This window comes from Arvicanthis niloticus, chromosome 12, assembly GCF_011762505.2.
Source record: "Arvicanthis niloticus isolate mArvNil1 chromosome 12, mArvNil1.pat.X, whole genome shotgun sequence".
Classification (NCBI taxonomy): domain Eukaryota; kingdom Metazoa; phylum Chordata; class Mammalia; order Rodentia; family Muridae; genus Arvicanthis; species Arvicanthis niloticus.
Window position 1 is genome coordinate 51373041 of NC_047669.1, and position 20402 is coordinate 51393442.

Genomic DNA, 20402 nt, shown 5'->3' on the forward strand with positions numbered 1-20402 from the left:
GAGAGAGTCTAAATTAAAAGTTTCCATATGCTACCTCCTGATGAAGATATCAGAACCCACAGAACAAGGGAAAGAAAACTCTAAGAGTCAGAAGAATGGAGGATATCAGAAAAACATGGCCTACTTTCAACTAATCATGGTGCACAAGGACTCTCAGAGATTGAGGTATAAAGCACTGCTCATATGAGTCTGTACCCGGTCTTCTGCATATATGTGATGGCTTGGTGATTTTGTGGAGCTCCTAATAGTGCAAGTGACTGGCTCTCTGATGTTTTTGCCTGCTCTTGAGTCTTTTCCACCTATTGGGTTACCTTGTTAAGGCTTAATCTGGGCCTTTTGCCTTGTTTTAACTTATCTTGCTTTGTTCTTTTGATTGTAATCTCTTGGAAGCCTGTTCTTTTCTCAAGAGGAAATGTAGGAGTAATGGATCTGAGGAAGAAGGGAGTGGTGGTGAAGAAATGAGTGTAATGGAGGGAGAAGAAACTGTGGTCAAGATATATTGTATGAGGAAAAAATCTTTTTTATAGCCATTTAAAAATGTATAAATTTTGCTGAGAAGGTGAGAACAGAGAGTGCTTGCCTGTGTGGAAAAGCACTCTATATATTCCTTGGTTACTTCCTTGATAAGAGCTTCTGCCTCTTCCCACTTCATCATCGTCTTCCTTTGCTGGAAGAGTGACTGACTTGCAATCATCTCTTTCACAAGGCAGCCTAGCACTAACAGTCAAGACTAAATGTGTATCTCTTATTCTTCATAACTTTTGCTGCCATGTAGCCCACAATGCCCATACAGCCTATGATGGTGTGCAGGTAGGGTTGCTGTAAATGCTGAAAGTTCCTCTGGGCGGGAAGTTAGGCTCTGCTGTGGCTGCAGCTACAGTGGCTCATTAAAGGCCCTCTCAACGGTTCCAGTTCCTCACAGCACAGACCCAATGACACGAGAAAGTCCTTGGGTTTCCAAAATGGCTTTATTGTCTTGACGATGATAGTTGAATCTAGATGTGCACCCCTGTGAAACTCAGGATAGACCTGAGTTAAATAGGGAAGAAGAAAGGGGGAGGGGCTGGGGAAGAATGCTTAATTGGCTCCACCCTCTGGCCTTCAGGCAACTCCTTAGTATGTAAATTTCTCTAGGGCCTCAGGCCCTAGAGAAATTGACTGATGTCCATAGACCTCTCTGTGGGAGAGGCTGTGGAGGGCTAAAGCTAAATGAAAAGAACCAGGGCCCGGGAGCAGAGCCCAACTCCTGCTGTCCAATAAGGGTCCGGGTTCCAGGCTTATGCTCGACCAAGCACCCAGCTCTTTCTCACAGCCCACCACCCCACAATGGCCATCAGTCACATGCCCAGACAGTCCCAGGTCAGAGATAAAAGTGTGCCCATGGTCATCCAGAAGGATACTCTCTGGCTTTAGAGCCTTATACACAATGCATTCTCTGTGCAGGTCCTCCAGGCCACAGCAGATCTTGGCAGCACAGAAGACAGCATGTCCTTCACGAAAGCCAGCCTGGTCCATATGGTAGATATGTAAATTGTGGTTGCCTCCAGTCATTAATGTCAGAACCAGGTCCAGAGCATCCTTGGTCTATGTGTAGGTTAAGGTCAATACAAACCTACTGTTCACTTTCTTCAAGAACTGCTTCTTGTTGAGAGTCATGACTTCCTCTTTCTGCTTCTCAACAAAGACCCTGCTGACCACCTGGAGTGTTATGAAAGTGATGCCCGTGAGGTAAAGGAACACCCCTCCCCCCTCTTTTAAGAGCTGGAATGCTAGAGCTGCCTTTTAAGCCTGATCACCAAGCTATTTACTACAAGGAAATTCTGGACATCAAACAGTTTCTACATTTAAATGGGTGGATCGGGAGCCCACAGACTAAGACTTCTACCAGAAGTTTGCAACCTGTACTGTGTTCATCCCATGGCATAACAATAGTGGAGACTGAGTGCTTTCAGGAAGAGCTCCCCAGCAGTTTCTGATTCCCAAGCAGAAGTCCCCACCCGTGGTTGAGGGTAACAGCTACTCTTAGTGACATATGTGGTTTTGCTTCATGGTGTTCTCCATTGTTCAAGCAAGTTGTGGTCTGGGGTACACTGCTGAAAGTGTCCCCAGTGTCCTCAGTCCTTCAACCCTAGCTCAGTGAGTTAGACAAGGCCTAAGTCATCTTGGGGAAAAAGGTGTATCCCTTCAGCTCTTCTCTTGTAGTTTGGGGTTTATGTTTATATATTTGTACCAATGTATATAACTACCAGAGCATTCTTAATTCCTTCCTGGATCTAGCACTCCAAAGCAACTAGTCCTGGCCAAGAGAGCCAGGAGCTGGCAGAGGAGCCAATGCTAAACTCCAGGCTTCTGGGGACCAGTCCAGATGAGCAGAGTATCTGTCAGGTCAAACCTCTGACCAAAGCATTGAACTGGCCAATACCAACCTCCGAATTAGACTTGTGCCTATCATGGAGTGAGATCATCACCTTCTGGTTGTCCAATGATTTCACTCATTTTCAGAATTTGTTGGAGCTGGAGATGGGAGTTGTGTATCCTCTAGGCCTGGGTCATAGTGTAACCACAGACTGAGCTGACTGGCACCCATCAGTCTTTTGCCCAAGATGGAAAGCTTTCTGACTTCCAGCTCCCAGAGCACATTATTCCTTATTCTGGGTTACTTCCTGAAGATACATTTTTTTTTTCCAGAAATGTCCCAGTTAAGGCCATAGGATGGGATAGAACTAACACTTCAATATTATAGAATTCCTCATAAAGTAGACACATGTCCAGCAAAAATCCATCCTTCCCTGTATATGCCTGTTGGGGGTAGGGTAAATGTATATCATTGTGTGAAGAGAGTAGGGTAAGGCTAGGACTAAGCCCTGACCCTAGCCCTGTCTTTCCCAGACTGTGATGGCTGTCCTGATGCTAGTGTTAAAGACAGCATGAGACCATAAATCCCTGGCTTTTCCATATTTAAAACCAATGTATGCTGCCATGTGTTTCTTTCTGTGACCAATGAGAGCTGCCATGGGTCTGTGCAAATACAACCTGAGCATAAGGCTGGCCAGCCACTTGCCTCGGAAAAGAATGAATTTTATAGCTTCATATAAACAAATATTTTAAAATTTTGAGTCATTTGCTTAAATATAAATAAATTTTTAATTAAGGTCTTAATATTTACTGGGAAGTATTATCAGATAATTAAAAAATTATAATTAAAATTATTATTTATAATTTTTCATGCAATAAATATGCTATTTTTTCACAACGAGTATTACTTTTAAAAGTTTAAGTATTTGGGGCTAGAGAATTGACTCAATGATTAAGATCACTTGATTTTTTAAAAAATAACTTTAAGTTTGTTTCCAGAGTCCATATATGTGATGAATCACAATTTTGCACAACTACAGTTGAGGGAATCTGAAAGCAACACACATTGTACATGGAGACAAAACACTTCTTTGCATCAAATAAGAAAAAATTATAAAATAATAAGAATAAACCTTAAGTCATAATAATATTCATGTTTTAATTTTCTAATAGCAATTTCCTCAGAATAATATATTTACACCTTATATTTTCTATACTAAATATCAAATACACAAAAGTGAAGCTACTGAAATAACTTAGTTTGAAATTCAGCATTTTCTTCAGTGTTAACAGGTAACAAGAATATTTGCTTTTTTAAATTTAGTTTTATTTTTTGCTGTTGTTTTTTAATATATCATGACCAAAATTTTCTCTTTCTATTCCTTCAGTTTCTTCCCATCCCACCTCCTCTCTCTTCAGAGTCATTCTGCTTCTGTTTCCCTACAGAAAAAAAACAAAAAAAAAAAAAAAAACCCAAAAAAAACAAAAAAACCAGGCCTCTCAGGAATAGCCACCAAACATGGCAGAGACCCATAGACAAACATTAGAAGGAGAAAGCCCAAATTGGAGATCTTCACTTCACTAGGTCTCTCCAATTGAAGTTTTGATACCCACATAGAAGAAAGGGAGGAAGAAATATAGAGGAATTGAGAAATTTGTTGCCTTTGAAAGAAAACATACTAAAAGTAATTCCATTAGTTTGTTAGTCCTCAAAATATGAACAACTTTTAATTACTGTTTTCAAGTTTCTTTTCTCGGAGATTAACAGGAAAAATTAACATGCAAAAAATTAAAAGATTATATGAAAAATGTTGTACCCATAATTTTAATGTAAATGTTAAAGATAATAATAATTATTAACATAAACTTGTATCAGTGATAGAGTTCATTTTATTTATGTTTCAATATGTAAATTGAAACAATGGCCCATATATTAATTTTAGTTATAACTAATAGATCAACTATGGAAATTAATGAAATGTTAATATGTTGTTATTTAATCAAATGCCCTAATGCTTAGTCAATGCTCATATAATTAATTCTATGGTAGTAACTAAGTTTATGAGTTCTTGTGCATCAGAATATGATATTAAGCAGGCAGGAAGGGTACTTTTGCAACATGTGGATATTGGTTGGTCACTACTAATGTCATTTATCAATGGTACAGTAGGAAGATATTACTGATTTTCTATAGAAATAGTGTGGTTTGTGGTAACAACCTCCTTTGATTTGAACAGTGGATTTTTCACATGTCCTGATTAAAACAGAGATGTCCTTTGAGACAAAGTCTCTTCTTTGCATTAAGAAGAAATCTTGTTTTACAATATATAGGTCAGCCTTAAGTCAAAAAGATGAAAAGAAATATGATACACATGAGAACAAAAGAGAAAGTAAAGAGAAATAACTATGCTTTTAAAGAGATCTATACACATCTACTCCCTCCCCACTAGATCAGGCACGTAGAATTTAATATTTAGCCGGCCCACACTCTGACTTCTAACTACAAAAATATAACTTTTCCATTGTCTCGTCTTTCTCCTTCTTATGAAGATCTAAGGATTTCAGACACATTTCTGGTTTTCAGGGCACTAATTATTTTCCTGACTCCTACAAACTGTCCTTAAGTTCCCTTTGCTGTCTTGTCTATAGTTTCTCTTCTGTGGGATAAAGAATCTAGAGTCTACACTTTGTCACTTAATCCAAAGATATAGTCCCTCAAATGAGTTAACCATAGAGATATTATTGAGAATACTATTGTTGTTCACTGTGATGACAGATTGAAAGTTCATTGGTTTGCCATAGTAATAAAGACAAATTGACCATATTTTACATTACTATAGACATCAATTTCACCTATACATTTTTAAATCATGTCTATTACATACCTCTTCAAAAAATTGTTTAATTCTTAAATGATTGTGAAGTTTGGAAATCTAAAATGAGATACCCTAACATAATTTAAATTAACAAATATATTTTAATTTTAATGAAATATCTTCCAGTGATATGACTAGATGGATAAAAGTGCATCCCATGGAAGCATAAAAACCTTCATTCCAACCCCACAATCCACAAAATAGGCAGAAGAGTGTTGTTATCTGAGTACCTTAACCATAGACATTTGAGACAAGGTGACTGAAGATCATGTAAGACTATTGCTTGACAATTTAGCTCTAGAATCAGAAAGAGACTCTGTCACAAAGGAATAACACAGAGAATAATAGATTAGAATACCCGAAGTCCTCTTTTGGCCTTTGTGTACAAACTTGAAAATATATGTGCAATGTGCATCCATATACAAATAAGTAATCAAACTATATTAGATTAAAATTACTTTTGAAAGTCTCTTTATATTTTCAACTTTAGTTCTCTGAAAAAGCCACATTGGTGATTGATTGATTGAAGCTTCATGTTTCTGAGCAGTTAGAATGTTGGAAATTGGAGTCAAACTTATCTTGATAATCATCAGTCATCTTAATAGCTATTCAACACCATCTTCTCTGTTTGATCTTACTTTGTTGTACTACCAGGTAACACCTTTTAGATGTATTAACATATTAGTACTTTCCACCAAACACAAACTGAAGATATCATATAACATGGGAATCATGTGTTACTAGGCTTCTTCTTCTTCTTCTTCTTCTTCTTCTTCTTCTTCTTCTTCTTCTTCTTCTTCTACTACTACTACTCTTTTTTTTGCTGTAACTAGTGTTTTGCTGGTCCGACTGATACACTTGATGTATGTGTTTGATCCAACATAAACGTGTTCTATGATGAAGCACTTTCTTGTAACTGGTTGCATTATGGAACATATCTTTCAAGCCTACCTAAGTCTGTACTTCAAGCCAAGGTCATTCATTTTTGTCTTAAAATAAATTTCATTTTATTTTTTCAAATAAAACTATGTTTTGCTTTAGGTTGGTAATTTAGATCATTTATTACTCTAGTTAGTGGTTGGAAAATGGGAGCACATAGGAATATTTAAAAGTTTATTAGTATCAGCACTTCACTTTTTCTTAAGCATATTGTTACAATATATATATAATACATATGATATTAAATGATTTACTGAATAACTATCATCTCAAGACCTGATCACAAACATCATTAAAAAACAAAACAACAGCAACAGCAAAAACAATACAATTAAGTAGGTGGAGGTACGAAAAAACCAAAATGAGTGAATATAAGAAAATACTAGAAAATGTAATAAAACAGGTAAGAAAATGGATAAAATTATTTGAGATCTGAAAATGGAAATAGAAATAATACACAAAACACAAACTGAAGCTTTCTGGAAGATGGAATGTCTAGGAAAGAGAACAGGAACTACAAGCCTAAGAATCACCAAATAAATACAAGAGATGTAATAGGCATAAAAGATAAGATACAGGAAATTAATTCCTAGTCAAAGAAAATGTTAAAGATATAAAGTTTATTAAATAAAACATCCAGGAAATTTGGGAGAATATGATAGACCAAACCTAAGACTAATAGGAATAGAAGAAGACTCCTAAATCAAAGGCTCAGGAAATATCTTTAACAAAATTGTAAATGAAAATTTTGCCTGACCTAAAGAAAGAGATTCCTATAAATGCACAAGCAGCTTACAGAACACCAAAAAGAGTGGACCAAAAAGAAAATCCTCCAGTCACATAATAATAAAACACTAAATGCATATAACAAACAAAAATATTAAAAGGCACAAGGCATTGAATCAAAAGACACAGGCTAATTGTGTAAATAAACCGGATCAATCATTTTGCTACACACAAGAAATATGCTACGGCAACAAGATAGACATTACTTCAGAGTAAAGAGCTAGAAGAAGTTTTTCCAAGCAAATGGACCTGAAAATCAAGCTAGCATGTCTAATACAATAGACATTGATAAAACAATTCTCAACTTCATATGGAGAAAAAAAAGCAGGATAGCTAAAACAATCTTCCACAATGAAACAATTTCTGGAGGCATCACCAATCATGATCTCAAGCTGTACTAAGGACTAATAGTAATAAAAAATGCATGATAAAAATACTGACAGATTGAACAATGGAATAAAATTAAAAACCCAGTAATGAGCCCACAAACCTAAGGACACTTGTTTTTGACAATAAAGCCAAAACCATACAGTGGAAAAATGAAAGTATCTTCAACAAATGCTGCTGGAATAATTGGATATCTATACGTAGAAGAATAAAAATAGATCTATACTTATCACCCTGCATAAAACTCAATTCCCAGTGGATCAAGAACCTCAATATAAAACAAATACACTAAATTTTATAGAAGAGAAGATAGGAAATACCTGTGAACGAATTGGTACAGAAAACAAGTTCCCGAACAGAACCCTAATGACTCAGGCTTTAATGCCAACAATTAATAAATAGGACCTCAAAAAACTCCAAAACTTACGTAAGACAAAGAATATTGTGAATAGAACAAAATGCCAGCCTACAATTGGAAAAGGATCTTCACTAACCCTACATCCAACAAAGGGCAAATATCCAAAATATAAAATGTCCTAAAGAATTTAGGCACCAACAACCCAAACAATCCAATTTAAAACAAAATAAAAAAAACTAAAACTAAACTACACCAGCAACAACAACAACAACAACAACAACAAAAAAACAACAAACAAAAACAAAAAAGCAGAGTGAAATGGAGAAATCTCAACAGAGGAATCTTGAATGGAATACCAAAATTCTTCATATAGTTAGAACAAGCAATTTTCAAATTCATTTGGAATAACAAAAAAAAAAAAAAAAAAAAAAAAAGCAGGAGAGCAAAACTTATTCTCAACAATAAAAGAACTGGGGAACTCACCATCCCTGACCTGAAGCTATATTATAGAGAAATAGTGATTAAATCTGCATGGTATTTATACAGAGACAAGCAGGTAGATCAAAGGAATAGAATCCCAGAAAGAAACCCACACACCTATGGTCACTTGATCTTTGACAAAGGAGCCAAAAACATTCAGTTGAAAAATGACAGCATTTGCAACAAATGGTGCTGGTTCAACTGGAGGTCAGCATGTAGAAGAGTACAAATTGACCCATCCTTATCTCCTTGTACAGAGCTCAAGTCCAAGTGGAGCAAGGACGTCCACATAAAACCAGATACACTGAAACACATAGAGGAAAAAGAGGGGAAGAGCCTCAAACTCATGAGAAGAGGGAAAATTTTCTTGAACAGAACACCAATGGCTTATGCTATGAGATCAAGAATTGACAAATGAGAACATGGGACTTCATAAAATTGCAAAGCTTCTGTAAGGCAAAGGACTGTCCAAGGACAAAATGCCAACCAACAGATTGGGAAAAGATCTCAACAAACGTACATCCGATAGAAGGCTAATATCCAATATACACAAAGAACTCAAGAAGTTAGACATAAGATAATCAAATAACCCTATTAAAAATGGGGTACAGAGCTAAAGAAAAAAATCTCAACTGAGGAATCTGGAATGTCTGAGAAGCATCTAAAGAAATGTTCAACAACCTTAGTCATCAGGGAAAGGCAAATCAAAAAGACCTTGAGATTTTACCTCACACCAGTCAGAATGACTAAGATCAAAAACTTAGGTGCCAGCAAATGCTGGTGAGGAAGTGGAGAAAGAGGAACACTCCTCCATTGTTGGTGGGATTACAAGCTGGTACAACCACTCTGGAAATCACTCTGGTGGTTCCTCAGAAAATTGCAAATAGTTCTACATGTTGACAATGTATACCACTCATAGGCATATACTCAAAAGATGCTCTGATATATAAAGAGGACACATGTTCCACTGTGTTCATAACAGCCTTATTTATAAGAGCCAGAAGCTGGAAACAACCCAGATGTTCCTCAACAGAGAAATGGATACATAAAATGTAGTACATTTACACAATGGAATATTACTCAGCTATTAAAATCAATGAATTCATGAAATTTTTTGGCAAATGGATTGAGATAGAAAATATAATCCTGAACGAGGTAACCCAATCACAAAGGAACACACATGGTATGCACTCATTGATAAGTGGCTATTAGCCCAAATGCTTGGAATAAGATAGACTTCATGAAGGTCAAGAAGAAGGAAGACCAAGGTGTGGGTGCTTCCATCATTCTTAGAAAGGGGAACAAAAGACTCATGGGATCAAATATGTAGACAAAGTGTGGAACAGAGACTGAAGGAAAGGCCATCCAAAGTGTGTCCCACCTTGGGATCCATCTCATATACAGTCATTAAACCCAGAGACAATTGTGGATGCCAAGGAGTTTATGCTGACAGGAGTCTGATATAGCTGTCTCCTGAGAGACTCTACCAGAGCCTCACAAATACAGAGGAGATGCTCACAGCCAAGTATTGGCCTGAGCACAGGGTTCCTAATGGTGACCACAATGGTGTAATTAGAGAAATAACTGAAGAAGCTGAAGGCGTTTGCAACACCATAGGAAGAACAATAATATCAACCAACTAGATCCTCCAGAGCTCTCTGGGGGAGCCATGGAGTACACATGGAGGGACCTATGGCTCTAGCTGTATCTGTACCAGAGGAAGGCCTTGTTGGACATAAATGGGAGGAGAGGCCCTTGGTCCTCTGAAGGCTCGATGCCTCAGTGTAGGGCAATTCGAGGGCAGGAAAGCAGGAGTGGGTGGGTGGGTGTTGGAACACCCTCATAGAAGCAGGGGAGAGGGGCAGAACTGGGAAAGGGGGTTACATTTGAAATGTAAATAAATAAAATATTCAATAATAGTAATAATAATAATAATAATAATAATAATAATAATAATAATAATAATAAACCTCTTAAAGAAATGTTCAGTGACCTTAGTCGTCAGGGAAATGCAATTCAAATGACTCTTAGATTCTGCCTTACAAACATAAGAATGTCTAAGATAAAAATTTCATGACCTAGTACGTGCTGGTGGACAAGGGGAACACTCTTCACTGCTGGAGAGAAGACAAACTTGTACAACCACTATGGAAATCAATACGATAGTGTCTTAGAAAATGTGATACATTTACACAATGAAATACTACTTTAACTATTAAAAACCAAACATGAACTTGTCTGACAAATGAATGTAACTAGAAATTATCATCCTGAGTGAGGTAACCTAGACTCAAAAGGACATGTGTGATATGTACTCACTTATGAGTAGATAAGAGCAATGAAGTACAATATAGCCACACTGCATTCTACAGATCCTAAGAAGCCAAATAAGGAGTGCCCAATGTAATATGTTTGATTACTTCAAAGGGGGAAAATAGACATTGGAGGTGGGTGGATGAAGTGTACTGGGCAAGTGAGGGAATGATTAGGGGCATAGGGCTGTGGGATGTGATCAGGTGTAGGGAGATTTGGGGAGAGAGATTAGAAATTAGTGGCTGGCCAGATATAGGGCATTAACATGTTTATAATGTGGTTACTATACAGCAGGTACATTAGCAAGTATTTCATATATGCTATCCATACTATTTCTGAAAATAATTTAGAAGAAAAAATGTCTAATTTTACTGGAGGAAAAAGAAGGGGGAGAGGTAGAAACTTTGAAAAGGCAAGCCTCAGTTCAGTGGTTAGAAACCAAAGTGAGTTTTCTTAGACTAAATTTGTACCCAAAAATGATATGGAGAAAGAAGAATGTTCCTTCAGTGTTGGTGGACTTGAAAACTTGTAGAGCCACAGTAGCAATCAATCCAGTGATTGCTCAGATAATTGGAAATAGTTCTACCTGAAGACCCAACTATACTGCTCCTGTGCATATACACAAAAGATACTCCATTATACCCAGGACAAGCACTCCACTATGTTCATAGCAGTCTTATTATTAACACCAGAAGATGGAAACAGTCAAATGTGCCTAAACCTAAGAATGGATACAATGAATGTGGTTCATTTATGGGATGTAATATTATTTAGCTATCAAAAATGAGGACATCATGAATTTTGTAGCAAATAGATGGAACTAGAAAATATTATGCTAAGTGAGGTAACCCAGACCTAAAAGGATATGCATGGTATGTACTCATTGATATTAACCAAAAAATGTACAGAATACCCAAAATTGATGAAACAAAAATGTAGTAGCTTCCTCTGGGAATTTAATTATTAGCAATAATAGTATACTTTTATTAGTATGACTAATTTTGTGTTTCATTTTTGACACTTGCTACCAGATTATCTACCCATAGTTTTTAAGACAGTGAAATTACAGTACACCCAAGTTCAAGGGTTCACTGTTAAATCTCTAGAAACTAACCCAACCTTTCCATCCCTATACACTGCTGATATTAGAATAGAAATAATAGCAGATTAATTTCTTCACAGCAACAGCAAAAGTCAAAAACATTGTATTCGTGTCCCTTGACAGCAAGGTTTGTAGTGTTTAGTAAAAGAATTTCACATTTTTGAGAAAGTGCTTAGATTCAGAAGGTGGATTCATTTTTAAAGTGCTCAGGGAATCTTAACACAAAATATCTCCAAACCACTGAAAGGCCAACCTTGCCTGGAGGCTACAGACCCATTAGTACTTGTTCAGGGTCCTGTTCTCTTCCCTGGAGATCAGTCTTTGCAAATAAGAAATCGGTGACCATTAATTCTTCGCCTTTGTAAAGGAAGTTGCTTCTGAACTTTATTCTTAAACCAATCCACAGGAGAATAAGATTCTTAAGTGAACTGACCTCTGGTCTTGTAGCTGGAATCCTTATAGAACTCTGTACTAGCTCAGGTTTCACAGAGGTTGCATCTATTCTTCCTGGAATTCCCTTTGACTCCTACAGATAAATGAGGTTAAGATTTCCTAAAAAGATATTTTTAAAGGTTATCTTTTCATCAGATTTGTTTAACTTTTTATAGGTAATTATTTCTCCTCTTCTTTGTATTGTACAGTAATCAAAGCACTACTATAAAACATGGCAGTGGTTAATTTTCTCATCACTGCAACAGATATCTTACAGAAGCAACTTAGGGAAGAAAGGATATTTTGGTTTCCATATCCAGTAGATGAAGTCCAATATGTCATGGAAGCTATGGCAGGAACAGGAGGCATTGGATCACATTACATCTTCAGTCAGGAGGCTATGATTGATGTTCTTAGCGCATATTCTTCTTTTGATTAAGTTAGGACCCCAAACCCGTGGAATGATACTACTAATATTTAGGGTGCTTCTTCTCATCTCATTTAACAGACATGCAATGTATTTTTGTTTTCCTAGTTATCGTAAACCATAATGGTCCTTAACTAAATAGTTAAGCCTATGATGAAAAATATCCATAACTGTATCATATTAAATAATTCAGTATTTTAGTATTTTGGTATATTGTAATTTTGATTAGATTTTATGATTTCAAAAAGTTTTACTGGTTTACATTTTTTATTGCCACAAGGAGTTGTCTATTACAAACATATGCTAAACTTTTATTGAGATATGGCAATTTTCCAAACATTTGAATATAGACATAGCTTAGAAAATTTGTTGACTATTTTTTACTCAGTATGAGGATTGTTGTAGCTAAGTAATTCCACAGCTTCTGCCTGAACCTCCTGGAGCACTTATTCTTTAACAGCTCATCACAGAAAGTTTCCAAAGTGTATTACCAGTTGGAATACTTTAAAATCTGTTGTGAGAATCTCAAGTCACATGGAAAAAAAAATCCTGGTCTGAAGATAAAATGTGGAAATTCAGAAAAACTTCTATTATGATATATATTTCTTATATATAATCTGGAAATTATAAATAACTTGTAAATAAGAATATAGTATAATGTATATATATATAATATAGTGTAACATAATTGTATAAATTATTATATAATTATATAATATATAATATTATATAAATTATATAAATATAAAAATATAAATTATATATATATACATACATACATTCATACACACATGCACAAACACACACACACAGACAAAGGAGTCATTAGCTAAAATTCTCTTACGTGACTCCTTATATCCATAGTAGCATATATTGTTTAGCTCATATACAAGTTGCCCAGTAGGAAGCAACTGCTGATATTGGGCTGGGTCCTTTCTGTTACTCTGTATTATGCTAAACCTCTGCATTTTTTCCTTCAGAGTGAGCTTTACCCTGAGACACTTGTGGAAGCTGTTGACTTCATTCAAAATGAAGGATGAAAATACAGTAGAGCAGACAGCACTATCTCTTTGGTATCACACGCCCAGAACAGTGACACAATTGTTACTCACAAATATAGTATGGAGAACTAGGAATAAAGAGTACAAAACCACATGAAAATCACGAGTAACACTAGGCTCAGGAGCCTAGTAGACACTGCAGTTGAAAATAGAGGAGTAAATTCTTACCAGTACCCTAAAACAACATGGATACTGAGCAATATAATGAGGAAAGTTACTACTGACCTGCCAACTGAACAGCTGGTGTTTGCATCAAAGGACAAACAGCCTGAAAACTCTTTCTGTTCCAGTGGTTGCAGTTGGACTATCCACACTGTTGACAAGTCCTGAAATAATTACCAACTGCTCATTTTCCTGTTCATTCTCCTGGACCTGTTGCCATCCATGTACTTATTCCTTTTCAGATACCCAGTCATTTGTTGGACTCATTTACTACAGCTAAGTCTTGCAGATCAGTTCTGACCATGTAGCCTGATCTTTTGCCTGGATTCAGAAATCCCAATAGTGTTTCAGTTTTTCTTAGAGGCTCACTTCGGCTTGTAAATTATCAATTTGATTTCTATCAGTTCCTCAATTGAAAAATGTAGTCTCTGTTGTGGCCCCTGCACCCTTCATAGCTATTTTGTAACATATGTATATATGTATGTATGTATATATGTATGTATGTATATATGTATGTATGTATATATGTATGTATGTATATATGTACCTATCTATCTATCTATCTATCTATCTATCTATCTATCTATCTATCATCTATCATCTATCTATCTATAGATATTTAGGTAGATGCATATATTTATATAGAAAGAAAATATGCTGTGTAATGTGTGTTCTAAGAATTAACATCAATAATATGATATATCTCTGTATTAAGACAGATTAATATATTTCTATACAGAGAGATAAATGTTTTATACGTGATCAAACAATGAATATTAATAAGATAAAAATAGAAGAAGCTGTATTATCCTAGGTTAGGGCTTCAAAAACAGCTGAAATATCTGATAAATTCTGTGAAATTATTTAATACCTTGTAAATATATTGTTCTTTGCTAAGTTTACCATTGTGGAGAGAGACAGGGTAATCATTTGCTTCTGAAACACAGCAAGTATATCTCACCATCCCTTATTTTTAAGCCATGAAATTGTAGGTGCAGTAAAATTACTGATTTAAGCTAATTAACAGGAGAGGAGTTGCATTCAATGCCACTACCTAGAAGAGAAATTGGCAGTGTGAGTAAGCCTGTTTCTATAAATAAAAACTAAAATAGATTACATTCCTTTCAATTATATGTCAGTCAAAAATGAAGCAGAGAAGATTTCAGTAATTCTTCTCAAGAAAATATATGAAAGAAAATTATATTGCAGGAAATTAAATAAAAGAGGAAAATAACACTTAATGTAAGATACTTCTGTAAAAAAAATGGCATGCAGCCTAATATTGGAAATAGAAACAGAAGGTTATTCTTCTTAGAAGTTATTTTCTTAGAAGTCTTGGAAGGCTTCAAAGTAACATTTAAAAAGTTTTAATTTTCTTATTTTAGACACCAATGCTAAAATAGCCAGGAGAAGTATCTGAAGGAAAGAAGTGTTCAGTTCGTAAGTAGAATTTGTAGGAAATATGAAAGGTGCAGGCTTGCTGGTTTCAGAAATAAAACCACTTTTCATCTTCTGCACCTCTTAGTAAAGACTCTCAAGGAAAGAAGAGCTTTTGAGTGAGAATCAAATCCAGTGTGGTGAGAGGAATGGAAGGCTTCAGGTAAGTTTCATAATAGAATGCTCCTGAGATCCTGTGATGAGGACTGTGGAAATTTTAAGGACAGACCTATTAGGGCTTCCAAGAATCTTACAAGGTATTCTTAGAATCCCTCCACTAGAGAGCACCTCCATGAACCTTGAGATCATTCTATATTAATCCTTTCAAATGGACAAAATTACATGTAAGAATCCCAAGGAAAATGTCACACTTTTTGATCCAAGGTTGAATAGAGTCTGTCTTTTAAAGACATATAGCTATCATGTATACACGATATAGTATGTGAAACTTGAATAAACTGAAAGCCCACCAGAATGTAAAATCATTCTAGAGCTTAGGCTGAAAAGATCGGAGATGACACAAAATTCAAAGAACATTTTGAGTTTCTCTCCTTCTCCAGTCAATAATAATGATGAATAGTTTATTTCATTATGATCACAATTCATTTCTTATGACAAAGGAAAAACATAACCAAGTTCTCAGTGGGTGTAACACACAGAGAGAAAATTATTGCTAGAACCCTAAGGAGGTGACTGGTTACATAAGCCAGTTTTGAATCTTACTGAATGATAAAACGTCATGTGGAGAAAGATTATACTGAGAACAGAGGCATCATGTGAGAGACAACCATCTCAAGAGTAGATTATCAGCTGCAGTCCTACCACAGGATGTCACAAGAATTAGAATTAATGTGTCCAGATGTTTCCTGTCTCCTTGTCTGCACTGTACAACTGAAAACAAGAGAGAAGGCTATTTACTTTATTATTTGCAATTTGTTCTTGCACTGCAATAGATAAATGTGCAATTTGACCTTACCTTTATTAAATTTGATAATATGTTAAGAATTATCAATTAAAGTCTCCTGGCTCAAAGCAGTGTGCTGCAGGGCTAGTCTTGAAAAATCATAGAAAATTGTGTCTATTAAGAAAATTCTCTTGAAATCAATTAATAATCACACTTTCCTTCACACCCTTGTGAAAGATTTGGCTTCTGTATGACATAAGGCACCACTTTCGTCAGGAAAAGAACTAGTTAGTTACCTCAAACATCTACCTTGAGTTTTATCCCTGTCTTTATTATTTTCTCTTCTTAAGTATATACAGTTTCATGAAATGAAACAAAGTTAGAAACATGCAACACACACACACACACACACACACACACACACACACACACAAGTCTTTTAATCTTAAAACCAACTTTCCCCATAAAACTTTCCCTTCCTTAAGATATCATTTTAAACTTTATTTATAGCATTTTAAAGAGCCCTCTACAGAAAAGACTTCTGGCTCCTCCTGCCATTCCCTTCCATCTTCTTCTCTTACAGCTGTTTTGTATGGTATTTGTTCTTTTCTCTTCCCTATAAACAAAGCAAAACAAAGCAAAACTGTCAGGAATCTGATGACTATTCTGATATTGTAGTGTTAATCTATTGACAAATTAGAACTCTCTCTGTAAACTTAGTTTTGTGTTTTAATTTTTTAAAATCTGTTCCTATATTTTAGTTTTAGTCACATTTATTTCCTCAATCAATTTTCCTTTCCTAAAATATTTTATCATTGATTCAGCTTAAGTGCCAGTTTCTGCAATAATATTATATGAAATGAAATTAAAGTAGATTTGTGTGATTCCTTCCTTCCACTTAAATCCAATGGAATTTTAGTGAATTGAATAGAAGAGATGAAATAATTCTTTCCTTTGAGCATATAATTGTGGGAAAACTGTCATTAAATAATTCACATAACACTAATTTATTTTTTCCTATTGGCTAAAAGCTTTGTGTGATTTAACAATAATCCTCAAAAAATTTGAAATACCCCCACCTTAAACATTGATTAAATTTATTATCCTGATATCTTTCATTTTTCTTGATTTTCATACCTACTTTACAAAAATCTTGCTATTTTTAAATTGTCTAACATCTGCATTTAATATATATTTATATAATGTTTGTAATTTTTTGAAAGAAGAATTTTATGATACAAACACCACACATATATTCATGATATACACACCTTTTTAAATTGTGTGAATCATATTTTGAACATTATTTGAAGGACACATAAAACTCACATCATTTATTAAAAAATCCTTTTGCCTCAACCATTCTTTATTCCAGTAAAATGATTTACTTATATGTGTCATTCATAAGGGTCAGAATTACGCATATATTTTCAGGACCTTTTTCTGCATTATCTGTTAGGTATCATAATTAACTAAAACATCTTATTATTTTATTGACAGAAAATTATGATCACAAGGGAATTGATTACTTTGAAAATCGGTACATGTTACTAAGGCTATGGACAAAGTCATGTTCATTCTGGGGAGAAAAATAAAAAAATTAATGGTGTAGATAGAGTATTGGAATAAACCTTCATGTTACAGTCATGTGCCTTATGCTAAGGTGACATCAACTTTAGATAGCTCCTTGGGGTCTAGTTGTGCAATTTCAATTTATTTACGTGCTGTATCAGATGGCAACTAAGAACCATTTGGTCTGAAATCATGTGGGAGAAATAATGGAAAGGTCTCTTGAAAAAAAAAGTTGTATCGTGGTTATATTGCTTTCAGGTGTTGCTGTAAGTGATGTTATTTATAGTGAAATATAATTGGGCCAATTCCAGTGACTAGAATTTAGTTTCCTTATTATTCTAGGCACTATGGCCCATCTCCTATTTCAAGTGCTGCCTAGATTTCTATGGTAATATCTTCATAATGATCAAGAGCAATGGCTCAGTTAATGGGGTTATCAGTGTAACTGCAAGTGCTGCCAAAAATCTCTTGGCTTTAAATCAGCTAGTGTGATTTTTGTCCACTTCCAATTCATATACATTGTCTGTATAATAGAATTGAACAATGAAAGAAAAGAAAAACTTAAATAAAAACCGGGAGATCTAAAGAAGATTAGTGTATGTATGTAGAACCAGCATAATATCATGGTGGACCCACAGCAGTATGGTATGAAATTATGATAAATAAAACTTCATTATATTTTTAAAGGGGTAATTATTTCTTTTATCTCTTCAAAATGCTTTCAGGATAGGCTGTCTTCCTGAGAAATCAACCCTTAGACAGAGCATTTTCCAACTTAACTGAAATGCTAGGTCTCTATTCAGGTGCACATTTCTATTTTCTTGAGTGGAACGAAGTGTCACTTAATGGGTCTTTAATGTCACTCTAACAATGACATTTTAAAATCTTTTTATAAAACACTAGCCAGAATGTTCTTATTCTATAAACAAAAGTTCTTACAATATTCATAGGTTATAATTTAATAGTTGATTTAACAAAATAAGAAGTATAAATGGAAATTATCTGGGCTTTGAAGGGCAAGAGATATTGTGAACTCTATCAAAAAGACTTTACCAAAAAAAGCATATGGGACCATTTATATTTTCATGATTATTGATTTAGGAATCAACCAAGAACAATGTTTATGGGATTTAAAGTAATGAGTATAGAGGGTATATTTCACTTTTGACAAACAAGTAATATTTTGGGTATATTGACAATAACTTAGTTCTTTTAACATTACCCTAGACCACTAGGTTTAGTCAAGATGGTTTTAGAAAGGCAGACTTTCTTTTCTCACGCCAGAAATCAACTGGAATTTTTTTTGAGATTTAATATTACTTCATTCAGGAAGAGTTTTAGGAAAATAATAAATCCAAGGTAGACAGTTCTAGTAAATTTCTCCCCACTTGTTCATCATTATTGCAGTCCTAAAGCTGATATGAAATGTGCAATAATACACATATATCAATCTTGTGTATTCTCATAGTATGCTGAGCTTGTAGTCTCTGAATATGCAGAACACTGTTACATTGTCTTAGATTAGTTTTGCTCCAACTTGTCTTGTTTTCATGCCAGTACAGCTTTAAGCACAAACAATCAGGTCATATATCTTGTGTAAATTAAGATTAGATCATTTTGCTTTATATAATTAGAGTTATAATTTCCATTGTTTTATTTAATATTTTCAAAACTCACTTGCTGTAATTAACAGTTTATACCTATGCATAAAATATAAAGACATTAAAAAGACTTGAATTTAAAAAAAACATATGTATATCTGTTTGAGTCAATGTTTTATTGTTGTGAAGAGACACCATGACAGCAGCAGCTTTTAAAATGAAACAATAATTTGGGACTTGCTTACAGTTTCAGAGGTTTAGTTTATTATCATCATGGTGGGAGGTATGGGAGCACACGGGCAGACATGGTGCCTGAGGGAAAGGCTGTAAGTTGTACTTTTGGATCAGCAGACAGCAGGAAAAGAGAGATACTGGGCCTCGTTTGAGCATTGGAAACTCCCAGATCCACCTCAGTGACACATTTCCTCCAACGAGGCCACACCTCCCCTAAAAAGGCCCTACTTAGTTCATTAAGGCTACAACTCCTAACCTCTCAAATAGCGCCATTCTCTAATGACCAAGCATTCAAATATATGAGGCTTTGGGCCCATTCCTATTCAAACCACCATGATATAGAAGTATCTAATGAAATGTGTACTTGTGGTGGTTGTACATATTGTATGATGAACGAATTGAGACTTGAAGAGACAAAGGACATAATAGTTTTGTACTACCTTTCATATATATAAAGACCCATGAACAATCTCATTCTTTGAATATTTGTGTTGGCTGATGTTACTTGAGGTTAATAGTATAGCATTAAACTTTATTTCTAAAAGAGGAAAATGCAGCTTAGATTAGTGTGTGTTATTCTATCTTTCTTAAGCTTACATAAAGTTTAATGACTGGGCAATTCCTTTATTTAACTCCATAACGCAGTCATAGAAGTATATTAGAGGCAATAAATTCAGTGGCAAATTAAGAAAACCAGCTTAAAACTATGTTTCTAGAGTACTTTTACTCTACTAGGGTTGGCACTACACTTTATGTGCATTGTAAAGTTTTACTTTGTTCTTTTCCATTTTAACAAAATAGAATGGGCTATTTCTTCTTGGGAAAGGTCTACCAGAAGTTTGACTCTCTAATTTTTATTGTTTTCTAAATATAGAATATATTCAAGTTTCAAAGTTGAGAATAACTGTAAAATTTGTATTTAATTTAATTTTTAGAGATAATGTTTAATACTTTTTAGGGGAGAGAATTTTAGTAG

At 34.8% G+C, this 20402-nt stretch overlaps 1 pseudogene; it reads right to left on the reverse strand.

Moving 5' to 3' along the window:
* Positions 1-346: 346 nt before the first annotated feature.
* On the reverse strand, positions 347-1551 carry LOC117717631 (G protein-coupled receptor kinase 6-like; annotated as a pseudogene).
* Positions 1552-20402: the final 18851 nt, after the last annotated feature.